This window comes from Podarcis tiliguerta (genome assembly GCF_965153285.1).
Source record: "Podarcis tiliguerta genome assembly, chromosome: 1".
In the NCBI taxonomy this organism is placed as follows: Eukaryota; Metazoa; Chordata; class Lepidosauria; order Squamata; family Lacertidae; genus Podarcis; species Podarcis tiliguerta.
In genome coordinates this window covers 125,137,793-125,150,621 of record NC_139534.1, presented here as the reverse complement: position 1 = coordinate 125,150,621, position 12,829 = coordinate 125,137,793, and positions in this window count along the sequence as shown.

The window sequence follows — 12,829 nt, the reverse complement described above, 5'->3', positions numbered from 1 at the left end:
GGAGGGAGGAGATGTGGACATCATTGCGCCAGGAGAAATCCTTTCGCTGATGAAACGATCTTGCTTAGTGCTGCGTAGAATACACTCCTATCAGATTCATTATGGCATAACCTTCTGTGGGCTCGAGCAAACTTTGCCAGATGCACAGCTGGCAGGCCTATAAAGAAGAAAACTCATAAGGTGGGAGTTGGATGGCAATGAACTGCAAACATTACAGTCGGTGATAACGAGAGCTGAAATGGATGTTAAATAGGCATGCCTTGTAGACACATGAGTTCTGTAGCTGATGTGTAGTGGTTCCTCAGCAGACAAGTCAAGGTAGGCAAGATTCCCTGGATGTTTGAGAACCACAGATTGAGATGGTAGCTAGACACTGGCCAGTTCTGCCCCAGCCTAACAGGTTGCCAAGGCATCAGAGAGGGACATCCAAAGTCTCAGGTGATCCTTGGCCTGCCCTCCTAGGAACCATACGGTTCCAGATTAAATCTATTATATCCTTAGTAATTGACCCCTTTGGCCTTGATGTCTCTCTCTCTGACAGTTTCTTAGCTTAGTGCAGCTCCTGCAAGGTTTCAGGAAGAAGTTTGATCCAGCATTTCTGTCTGATATGATATGGCCTGAAGATTTCTGGAGGTGAACATGGGGTGGGGTGAGGAACCTCAGGTCCAGGGTCTAAAAGCAGCCCACCAGGCATCTCTGCCTAACCCTCAGGGCTGTCACTGGGCTATGCCCCCTACCCAGGTTCCACCCCTCACTTGAGCCACCCAATTTTTTGTTGGGATGGATTTGGAAGGTAGGAGAGGATACGTTATTTATTAATTATCCTCCTCTTGCTCACTTGAGTAAAGTTAGTGTCTAGTTAAAAATATACTGAAATATACTTGGAGTCAAGAGTGGATTTCATGCTCTTTATTCAGCTCATAGTGGTGAAGAGGAATGGAAGTTCCCCCAGAAGGTCTGCTTTATATACATTATTTACACAATGGGCCTCACGTGATTGGCTAATTCCAGGATTCTCCTGTAGGCCAATCAGGTTGCGGATTCACTCCCACCGGGAGCTGGATTGGGTGGCTCCTGCGGACCAATCAGACTGCTGCATTGTTCTAGGACCAATCAGACTGCTGCATTTCGGATCCTATTGTTCTAGGACCAATCAGACTGCTGCATTTTGGATCCTATTCAGCTCAGTACATAACTTATACCATCCTTTGCAGCATTAACACAGAAACTTGGCAAAATTAGCTTTCTCTAATTATCCAGAATACCTCTGGCAGACTGGATCTTCCCCTTTATTTATCCCTCGAAATGAAACAACAACACAGAAGTCTGCAATGTAAGAATATAGTTGCAGGCTTGATTCATGCAGAATATAGCAGTGGGATACGTCGGGCAAAGCATCTTTCTAGAGTGCAAAATGCGTTGTTTAGATCAAAGATGCTACTCTGGAGTGGACATGCTCCACATCCTAATCCTCATGGCTGCATGACAAGAGAGGTGGAAGAAAGTGATAAAGATTATCTTTAAAGAGCCAGTGTGGTGTAGTGGTTAAGAGCGGTAGTCACGTAATCTGGGTAACCGGGTTCGCATCTCCGCTCCTCCACATGCAGCTGCTGGGTGACCTTGGGCCAGTCACAGTCTCTCAGCCCCACTCACCTCACAGAGTGTTTGTTGTGGGGGAGGAAGGGAAAGGAGAATGTTAGCCGCTTTGAGACTCCTTAAAGGGAGTGAAAAGCGGGATATCAAATCCAAACTCTTCTTCTTCTTCTTCTATTGTTACCATTCCTGCCTGGGCAATTAGAGGATGCGACTTCACAGAATGCCCTCTAGGAATTTACAGGGATCTGCATACGTCTAAAACCTTTGCTCACCTAGCAAACACAGAATTTTATATTTTGACTGGGACATCACTTCCCCCCCCATACACACACACAGATTTTGCCTGGCTGGACTGTGTCTTTGAACTTTGACCTCGCTGTGATGGAGGGCAGAGAGGGGTGCGTGAGCACGTGTAGAAACTCAGATTCGGAAAGAGGTAGACTCCACCATGGGAGCAGGGCCAGGGCAGGAGAGTGCTGGATTCCTGTCTAGTCAAGTTGCATGGGATCAGTTCCAATCTGTTACTTCTGAGGATGCTGCTTCGATGAGTGAAACCAACCACCTGTCTCCTTGATCCTTGCCCATCCTGGCTCATAAAAGCGAGCCGAGAAGGGCTGGGCGATGGGCTCTGTGGGGTGGTGAATGCTTCCCTCTGTGAGGGAGCCTTCCTAGACTCACTGAAAGAGGCAGTCATGAAACCGCTTCTTTAAAAAACATCTTTGGACCAGGCTGATATGGCCAACTATCGCCCAGTCTCAAATCTTCCATTCTTGGGCAAGGTGATTGAGCAGGTGGTTGTGGAACAACTCAAGGCACGCCTGGAGGATGCGGACCATTTGGATCCCTTCCAGTTGGGATTCAGGCCTCATCATGGGACTGAAACTGCCTTGGTTGCGCTGCAGCACCCATTGAGTCTATGTTCTATCCTGTGCACTCACTATTTCACAACAGCACACCTGTCAAGTGTCCCTTATTTGAAGGGACAGTCCCTTATTCCAGCGCCATGTCCCACTGCTGTCCCTTATTGATAGATGTCCCTTAAATGAGCAGCTCCTCTCCCTCCCTCCCTGCAGGCCAGGGAGGCTCCAACTGTGTTGCTTGGCTGTGTTGCTCACCCAATAAGAAGTCTAAGAACGACTGGGGGGTGGAGCTTGCATGCCTTGTGTGTGGCTAGTTAATGCAAGCTGAGGGGTTTTTTGAATGCTGGACGCCATTTTGTTGCATGTGCTGCTGCAAACTTTGCAGTGCAAAGCCAGGCTGTGGAGCCATCTTAAGTTGAGGCTGCATAGGCCTTGCGGTGCATGTGATTCAGATTCTATTCAGTTGAACCTCTGGTTACAAAGTTGTTTGGACAGTGTTCTCAAAGCTACCCAGCATGAGTTTGACCAGACTGCAGGAGGACAGGAAGACTGGGGTGCCTGGAACAGGTGAGGCTGCAGGTCCCTTATTTTGGCTGCTGGTCCCTTATTTTCAAGGCTGCTGGTCCCTTATTTTCAAATCTGTAAATTGACAGCTATGCAACAGACATTCTCAAGTTTGGTCGTTCTCTTCGCTCAGGAGAGCTGCAGGATCTTCTTGCCAGATTCACTCTTAGCACCTGACCTGCCGTTTCAGCTAAAATAGACTTGGCATAAACTGCCACTTGGCCAGAAGGCTCTTCTGAATTGTCTTTGCTCCTCTCCCGCTGGGAATTGTGCTTATGCATCTAATGTTACTAGGGCAGTAAAAAAAAAAAAGTCAATTAATTGGTTAGGTTAATCAATTTTAAAACTTTTGATCAATAAAGCTTACCCCATATTAATCAGAAAGCACTTTTTTTTAGAAAAGTGAATCCTGCTGCATTTAGTGAGGCTTACTTGCACAGAGGAGCTGTGGCCTTAACTATTCTTAGAGCGCGTGTGTCAGGGGTTCAGGAGCAGAGTCACAGGAGAGGGAGGAAATGGAGAGCGAGGAGGAGGAGTCTGAAGGAAATGTCAGCGAAGACAGCAGTCCAAGGTCTCTGAGTCTCTCCAGTGACTCGGAAGATTCACAGAAAGGGGCCCCCATGGTCAGGGCAAGGGGAGTGCCCAGGGGGGCACCTCAGGAAGAAGGGGCCAGAGGGGACTCAGAGAGTAGCAGCTGGAAATCCGGACCAGCGTCCCCCCCAGAGGGCAGTAGGGGGGAGGAGTCCCAAGCATCGGGATCAGGTGGCGCGCGGGCAGCGGGAGAACGTGAGGCAGGAGCGACCACACCCTCGGCAGGGAGCGAGGAAACGGTCATCAGGAAAGTTAAACGCGCGCGCGCGCCAAGTTCAAATGTACAGGAAGGCGGCAAGGTGGGCAGCCCGGGTAGGGAGCCAGGTCCTAAAGCCCGCCGAAGAGAGGGGGAAGAGTCAGAGGGCTCAACATCTGCTTCAGAAGAGTCCAGGAGGGAGGAGACACCGGGGGGTAGTAGGACCCAGAGGAAGAGAGAGAGAAGGAAGAGGTGGAGTAAGATTAGAGTGTTAAACTGGTGCGCAGGGGGGGAAGACTCAGATGGAGCTTCGCCGGTCTAAAGTTCAGACGTAGAGCTGGGACGCTGAGGCTTTGAAATGGAAACTATTCTTCAATAAAGGCTTTGAGAATATACTATCGGCTAGCGTTGGTCCTTGGTGAGCTGGGACCCGGAGCCAGCCCTGACAGTAAGCTCCATCTCCTAAAAAAGTTTTGGCACCAGGAACCTCGCCACGTGAGTCGACGCAGCGAGGGAAGAAGAGGGGTGCTTCCAGAGCTCACAACACTCAGGCAAGATGACTACGGAAGAGCAAATAAAAGCCCTGCAAGAAGCGGTGACACAACTCAGCACAGAGGCACTTGCATCCAGGAAGAGAGAGGAGGAAATGGTTACCGCCTGCCGGGATCTCCAGGTCAGGTTGGACGTGCTTTCTAAACAGGGGCAAACGGGATCCAAGGCAGAAGGCATTGGCTTGGGGAGAAGGGGAGGCAGCCTTGTATCGCATTTCGACGGGAGTTTGCAGCAGTACCCCAACTTCAGAGCAGACCTGCTGTTTGCGCTGGATCTACTTGACAAAGACTTTAGAGATGAGAGAGAGAAAGTGGGGTTTATCTTGTCCCATTTGCATGGGGAAGCCAAAACGTGGCTGAGGAATCTATGGAGAGACAATGATCCAGCGCTCCAAGATGCGAAGGCTTTTATTAAAGCAATGGACTCATGTTTTTTATCAAAGGTAGACGTCGATATTGCCAGGAGGGACATACATGGACTTAAACAAGGCAAAGCCAGCGTGAGGCAGTACCATACACGCTTTTTCGGATTGGTTCATGCCCTGGGGTGGGAAAAAGATTCTGCGCCAGTCAGAGACCTCTTTTGGGAGGGGTTGAATGCAGATGTAAAAGCGGAGATTGGAAGGGGGGAGAGACCAAGGAGCACCCAGCAAGTAGTCCAGAGGGCTCTGGAAATCGGGGTGCATCTGGAGGAACGTCCTTGGAACAGGGAAGAAGGGCGTTGGGGAAGGGCACCAGCCAGAGCACCTCCCTTCTTTCCCAGAGAAGCAGCGCGTGCGCACTCCACACCCTCGCAGGGAGGGGGAGAAGAGCCGATGGAGATCGGAGGTGCCAGGGCTCAGTCAGCTAACAGAGCCCTAACACCGGGAGCAGCCAAAACGAAGCCTCCTAGAGGGAACAGGAAGTGCTACATCTGCGACAGTGCTCAACACATGGCGAAAGAGTGTCCCCAGAGGCTCCACAAGCACACTGCAGCCTCCGCAACAGTCGCAGAAGCAGCTCAATTGAAAACGCAGCAACAGTTAAACGACGGAGTCTGGCTGGAGGAAGAGGCACTGGGGTCCAGCCAGACAAGTCAATGAAACAATCCCCAGCACTTTTGCAACCCACAGACCCCCTCCCACCCAAACCAGTGGTGCAGCTTACAGCGTCTCTCCAACTGCCCAATGGACGCACTCTGGAGGTGCCGATCACCATTGACTCCGGCAGTAACGCTGACTTTATAGGACTGGAATTCATTCAGCAGCACAATATACCACTGCTACCAGCCACACTGCCCCTGAACGTTGTCACGGTGGATGGCAGAGACTTGTTAGGGGGGCAGGTGGTGCAACAAACGCAACCAATGGTGATGCGGATTGGAAATCACCGAGAAGTCATCAGCTTTAATGTCACCCACCTGTCGGACACGCCTGTAGTCCTGGGCATGAGTTGGCTGCACAGGCACAGCCCAGCATTGGCGTGGTACCAGCGCCAACTGACCTTCGGCTCCTCCTATTGCGCGGAACATTGCATCCTTCCTAGCCCGGAAGAAGGAGGGGACGACCCGCAGCTTCAATTAGGCACGCTGCAAGCAGTGCCGCGCAAGTACGCAGCGTTTTTGGAGGTTTTCTGCGAGAAGGAAGCGGACAAGCTGCCTCCCCACAGGCCCTATGACTGCAAGATTGACCTCCTGCCAGGAGCGACGCTGCCAGCCGGGAAACTGTATTCAATGTCTGAGGACGAGCTGCAGGAGCTCAAGGAGTTCATAGACCTCAACTTGAAGCGCGGTTTCATCCGGGAGTCGAAGGCAGCGGGGGGCAGTCCTGTATTCTTTGTGAAGAAAAGGGACACGCCCCAAAAGAGGCTTGTAGTTGATTTCAGGCTCTTAAATGCCAAGACCAAGCCCACGGCCTTTCCCATGCCCAAGATAGATGACCTGCTGGCAACGGTGAGGAAAGGACGCGTTTTTACAAAATTGGATCTGCGAGGGGCGTACAACCTGATTCGCATACGGGAAGGAGACGAGTGGAAGACTGCCATGTTCACGCCCCTGGGCACATATGAATACAGAGTTATGCCCTTCGGTTTACAAAATGGCGCCCACTGTTTTCAAGCCTTCATGCATCACGTCCTGGCGGGTCTCCTCTACAAGACATGCGTCTGCTTCTTGGACGACATCCTGATATTCTCAGAATCTGAGGAGACCCACGAAGGTGACGTCAAGGAAGTTCTGCAGAGACTGCAGGAGCATCGGCTGTATGCCAAGCTGGAGAAGTGCCAGTTCGACAGGAAGGAGGTGGATTTCCTGGGCTACAAGCTGTCGGACAAGGGGCTTGCCATGGACAGCGCCAAGGTTCGCGCAGTGTTGGACTGGAAGAGCCCGCGCAATCGGAAGGAGGTCCAGCGGTTTGTGGGGTTCGCCAACTTTTACCGCAAGTTCATCAAGGGGTTCGCGATGCAGACGGCGGCCATTACCGACACGCTCAGCTCTAAGAAGAAGAAGTTCATCTGGACGGAGCAAGCGGAGCAGTCCTTTCAGAACCTTAAGCGTCTCTTCTCGTCCGAAGGGCAGCTACTGCATGTGAATCCCAGCAAACCGATGAGGGTTGAAACAGACGCCTCAGACAGAGCCGTGGGCGCCGTACTGTTGCAGGAGGACCCGCATGGGGACTGGAGACCGTGTGCCTTCTACTCTAGGAAGCTCAGCAAGTCGGAGCAGAACTACACCATCTGGGACAGGGAGTTGCTGGCCATTCATGCAGCATTCAAGGCGTGGTGGCACTTCCTCGTCGGGGCCAAACACACAGTGCAGGTTCGCACGGATCATAAGAACCTGGAGTACTGGCGCACGGCAAGGTTCCTGAACCAGCGGCACATCAGATGGGCGGAATTTTTTGCGGATTTCGACTTCAGGATAGAATACATCCCAGGCGACAACAACATCATGGCGGATGCACTGTCCAGAAAGCCGCAATACCTCGAAGAGGCGGCACCAGCAGCGGCCAAGCACATTTTCGCTCCGAAAGCGTGGGCGTGCGCTTCAGCAACCGTGGACTTGGAGGCGGTCCGTCGAGCACTGCAGGAGGACCCCTTCGCACAAGCCAAGATGGAGGAGGTGCACAAGGGCACGGTGAAGGACGACGAGTTCCAAGTACGAGACGGATTGCTCATCCGCAGAGGAGCACTCTATGTACCGGGAGACGACCTCCGGGCGAAAGTACTGCAGCAGTTACACGACGCACCCACCGCCGGGCACTTTGGCAAGGAGAAGACGGCAGAACTAGTTGCCAGAGATTTTTGGTGGCCCAAGATGCGGGGGGAAGTCGCGGAGTACGTCTCGAGGTGCGACACCTGCCAAAGGGCCAAGTCAGTGCACAAACCTCCGGCGGGACTGCTCGAACCGCTGCAGACCCCGAGCGAACCGTGGGAGAGGGTGGCCCTGGACTTTGTCACGGATTTACCCAGCTCAAGGGGTAAAACGGCAGTGCTAGTGGTGGTGGACATGTTCACTAAAATGGCCCACTTCATTCCATGCGCGAAGGTGGCCACGGCAGAACAGACCGCCAAACTGTTCATAGACCACGTCTTCAGGGTGCACGGTCTGCCACGGTCTATCTTGTCCGACAGGGGGCGCCAGTTCATTTCGAACTTCTGGCAGAAACTGATGGGTTTCCTGAACGTCAAGATCAACTTAGCGTCGGCGAGACACCCGCAGACCAACGGCCAAGCGGAGCGCGTCAACGCCATCATGCAGCAGTACCTGAGATGCTATGCAAATCAGCAGCCGACAACATGGGTGGACTACCTGCCGCTCGCTGAGTTCGCCTACAACAACACGAAGCACGTGTCAACGGGGGTGACACCGTTCTTCGCCAACAACGGGAGGCATCCCAGAACCTTCCCGGGATTAGGGAGACTGGGGGAGGGAGAGCCACAGGCAGCGGAAGTCTTGGCGGCAGAATTGCAGGAGGTTCACGAACAGCTTAGGAGGCAGTTAGAGCTTGCAAAGCACGCATACAAACTGCAGGCTGACAAGCACAGAAGGGTTGGGGAGGACATAAAGGTGGGAGACTGGGTATGGTTAGTGGCACACGCAGTGCCGACCAGATCACTAGCTAAGAAGAAACTCGGACATAAGCAGCTAGGACCTTACCAAGTTGAAGCACGGATCAATCCGGTGGCTTTCCGGTTGACACTTCCGGAGGGATCCAGAATGCACCCAGTATTCCATAGGTCGGTGCTCACGCCCTACAAAGCACCTCACCGATTTCAGGCGCAGGACACGGCACCAGACCCATATGGGGAGACCCCCCCAAGGAGGGAGTCGCCAGGAAGGGAGCCCATCAACCAGGTCACAGAGATTTTAGACTCGAGATGGGGGGAAGAGGGAGTAGAATACTTGCTCGCCAGTGAAGGTACCCCGGCCAGCGCCAACCGTTGGGTGCCGGACTATGCCCTGAACGAGCCTCTCCTCAAGGAGGAGTTTCATGCCTTGTTCCCACACAGGCCCATGCCAGCCGAGTATTTCGACGACTGGCTTTTCACACCCACGCTTTCAACCAGCACCTTCCAGGGGTTCACCTCGAACGAGGAACCAGCAACGGAAACACGTTCCCCGGAGGGCTCGCCCTCGGGGTTTGCCTCAGACCGCTCGTTTTGGTGGGACGATCGAGGAGAGGAGCGGTGGAGCAGGAGGTGGCTGAGGGGTCCTTGGCGGGCAACGGACCCAGAGGACACCGAGGGTGAGATGGACATGGACAGGCTGGGGGAGGACGTTGGGTTCGAGCATGGCGGCACGGAGATGGAAGCAGAGGAGATCGAGGTCGGCGAAGACAAGGAGGACGAGCCGGACTTATCCGGATGGATGCACGCCACGGGGGACGAACTGTATCCGCCATTCACCCCCACAACGACGGAGCACCCAGCACCCCCGCCGGAGGAGGGGAAGGGGGGAACGGGGGGCTTCGAGGGGGGGATGGATGTCAGGGGTTCAGGAGCAGAGTCACAGGAGAGGGAGGAAATGGAGAGCGAGGAGGAGGAGTCTGAAGGAAATGTCAGCGAAGACAGCAGTCCAAGGTCTCTGAGTCTCTCCAGTGACTCGGAAGATTCACAGAAAGGGGCCCCCATGGTCAGGGCAAGGGGAGTGCCCAGGGGGGCACCTCAGGAAGAAGGGGCCAGAGGGGACTCAGAGAGTAGCAGCTGGAAATCCGGACCAGCGTCCCCCCCAGAGGGCAGTAGGGGGGAGGAGTCCCAAGCATCGGGATCAGGTGGCGCGCGGGCAGCGGGAGAACGTGAGGCAGGAGCGACCACACCCTCGGCAGGGAGCGAGGAAACGGTCATCAGGAAAGTTAAACGCGCGCGCGCGCCAAGTTCAAATGTACAGGAAGGCGGCAAGGTGGGCAGCCCGGGTAGGGAGCCAGGTCCTAAAGCCCGCCGAAGAGAGGGGGAAGAGTCAGAGGGCTCAACATCTGCTTCAGAAGAGTCCAGGAGGGAGGAGACACCGGGGGGTAGTAGGACCCAGAGGAAGAGAGAGAGAAGGAAGAGGTGGAGTAAGATTAGAGTGTTAAACTGGTGCGCAGGGGGGGAAGACTCAGATGGAGCTTCGCCGGTCTAAAGTTCAGACGTAGAGCTGGGACGCTGAGGCTTTGAAATGGAAACTATTCTTCAATAAAGGCTTTGAGAATATACTATCGGCTAGCGTTGGTCCTTGGTGAGCTGGGACCCGGAGCCAGCCCTGACAGCGTGATTCAGGCTCGCCAACGTTCCTCGCATGAAAATAGGTGCAAACTCAGTGGCTGACTGACACAAGCCAGAGCCAAGCATCCGCTGTAATAATAATAATATTTTTTTATACCCCGCCCTCCCCAGCCAGAGCTGGGCTCAGGGCGGCTAACACCAGTAAAATTATAGTAAAAACATAATGGGGGGGGGGAATACAGGTTAAAATGCAATTTAAAATGCAGCCTTATTTTAAAAGTAGCCCATAGATCAAAACCATAAGGTGAGGGAAACATAAGGGTCAGACTGAGTCCAAACCAAAGGCCAGGCGGAACAGCTCTGTCTTGCAGGCCCTGCGGAAAGATGTCAAGTCCCGCAGGACCCTAATCTTTTGTGACAGAGCATTCCACCAAGTCGGGGCCAGTACTGAAAAGGCCCTGGCCCTAGTTGAGACCAATCTAACCACCTTGCGACTTGGGACCTCCAAAATGTTGCCATTTGTGGACATTAAGGTCCTCCGCGGGGCATACCAGGAGAGGCGGCCCCGTAGGTACGTGGGTCCTAGGCCGCATAGGGCAACCCCTCTGCACCCCTCGCAGCCATGCTATCACCCTTGTGGACCCCTCGCTTCCCCCCTTCACCGCTTTCTTTATAGGAGACCAGTCAACTGAGGAACGGTGAAAAGCTTTCTTAGTGCCATTCAAGTGACCCAGGTCTTGTTAAAAACAGGAAGTGACGCCATATTGAGCGGAAGGGGAGGGAGCAGGAGGCATAGATCTAAGAAAAGCGTTAGAGGATGCATGGATCTGAATGCTGAGTAACATGTTGAAACGCTGCACTGAAGAGAAGGCGCCTCGGGAATTTGGGATTCTCCGTGGAAACGTGAGAAGCCGCGATGGCTTGAGGGTTTCCATGACGATCCCAGTATTTTCGGGACGGTTGGAGGGTATGCTACTTTGTGTTTCTATTGGTGGTAGAGGCATTCTTCCCCCTCTGACACACACAGGAGGGAATGCCTCTGCCTCTTCGTGTCCTCGCTGCCAGATGATGAACTCGAACCCGAGGCTTTGTTCCCGCCAAATATTTTAACGCATAAAGCTAAGTGATACATAGGCAAGGCAAGGGTTAAAAGGAGAGGGAGTAGGATCTGTCTTTTTTCCTTCAGGCAAAGGGTTATTCAATAGGTATTGAAGAGAAATATTTTAGAATTGATTGATGATTACTATAGATAAATAAAAGGAGACTTACTCTACTTGAGTAATTTGAGAGCAGGTTATAAGAAATGTACAGTGATACCTCGGGTTACATATGCTTCAGGTTACAGACTCCGCTAACCCAGAAATAGTGCTTCAGGTTAAGAACTTTGCTGCAGGATGAGAACAGAAATCGTGCAGCGGCAGCGCAGCGGCAGCAGGAGGCCCCATTAGCTAAAGTGGTGCTTCAGGTTAAGAACAGTTTCAGGTTAAGTACGGACCACTGGAACGAATTAAGTACTTAACCCGAGGTACCACTGTATAAGAGTCTTTGCAGAAATTGAATAGGTGATGTGTAGGGAGAAGGGATGAAATTCTGAAATCAGAGTTGGAAATGTTATTCAGCCTTCAAAATTGTATAAAATTTGTATTAATTTGGTCACAATTTGTTAAAAATCATGGAAAATTAATAAAAAATAATTGGGGGGAAGGGCAAGGGTTAAAGCCCAGCAGGTGAATTGTAGGGCCAAGCATGAGGTGAGATCCAACAAACTACACACCCTGTGCCTCTTCCTCCTGAAGAATGGGCTGAGCTGGGCACAAACCCAGGTTGGGGTGGCCATTTGTCATGGATGCTTTAGTTGAGATTTCTGCATTGCAGGGGGTTGGTCTAGATGGCCCTGGGGTCCCTTCCAACTCTACAGTTCTGTGATTCTATAGATCCCATTGCATCTCCTATCAGGGTCCTGCAGAAGGCCTCGCACAACAACAGAGCTGCTCTGCGTACCTACGGACCACTCTGCACAATTTGAAGTCGCCTTCAAGTCCTGCTGAACGTTTCGAACGTGCTCCGATGTATAACCGGGAAATGCCAAATCCCAGAAAAAGCAACCTGTCATACCTTATTGATGAGGAAAAATGAGTTATAAAGCACTGATTGAATTAGGCAGCATAATGAGTTCTGCAACGTGGCAGAGGCTTCTACAATAAACTGCTGAAGTATTTGTTGACATTAAGCTGATCTTTTGCAATTTCAATGCGCTGCAATTGTTGCTTACTCAGCAACCATAAACGTCTTCAGCAACGGCATGCTGCGGAAAGAACCACAGTTCCGAGTAATTAAACCAAACTGTCTCTTCAATATGGCAGGAAGCATCCCTCGTCCAGCTTGTTAAAATGCAAGAGGTTCTCTTGTTTCTTAATTGAGCTCAACAAATGCTTTTGTCCTGATTGCTTAGCGTTTCACAGCTGGAGGTCTGAGAGACATTTTCAAGGGCAGCCCTGCATAGAGCCCATTTCAGTAGTCCAGCTGAGGCATATGAGATCATGGAGTCTAAATTGGAAGGGGTGTAATCCACAAAGTATCTTGCAAATTAAATCCTCACATACCAGTGTGGTGTAGTGGTTAAGAGCGGTGGACTCATAATCTGTGAACTGGGTTCAATTCCCCGCTCCTCCACATGCAGCTGCTGGGTGACCTTGGGCTAGTCACACTTCTCTGAAGTCTCTCAGCCCCACTCACCTCACAGAGTGGGGGGAGGAAGGGAAAGGAGATTGTTAGCTGCTTTGAGACTCCTT